The following is a 419-nucleotide window of genomic DNA, read 5'->3' on the forward strand; positions in this document are numbered from 1 at the left end:
ATTATATTTTTTATTATTATATTTTTCTTTTCAATTTTTTTGAATAGAAAAATGATAATAAATTAAATTTTCATAATTTGTACTAATTTATTATCAAACAAAATATAAAAATATTAATTTTTATATTTCTATTCTTTGTATCTTATTATCAGTATCTTGTCTTATCATATTCTCAGAACCAAACGCAGCCATAAATATTTTTGTGTTTGAAAAGTCCAATCGCACCTCAGAGAGTATGGAGAGACTATGTCATTTAAGATATGTCTCATTGGCCATATAATATTAGTTGAGTAAAGTACTATTTTAATTTTTCATGTTTGGATTAACTTCTAATTTTATTCTTAACGTTTTATACATTTTATTTTTTATTCTAAAATATTTTATTTTGATTTATTTTAAATTTTTAGTTTAAATTATTT

The 419-nt window shown here is 18.9% G+C and overlaps 1 long non-coding RNA gene across 1 annotated transcript in view; it reads left to right on the top strand.

The window, feature by feature from the left end:
• The window catches only part of LOC110267372, a 1,166-nt gene that overhangs the window by 188 nt on the left and 559 nt on the right, over positions 1-419 (top strand). The window lies entirely within an intron of this gene.

This window comes from Arachis ipaensis, chromosome B09, assembly GCF_000816755.2.
Source record: "Arachis ipaensis cultivar K30076 chromosome B09, Araip1.1, whole genome shotgun sequence".
Classification (NCBI taxonomy): Eukaryota; Viridiplantae; Streptophyta; class Magnoliopsida; order Fabales; family Fabaceae; genus Arachis; species Arachis ipaensis.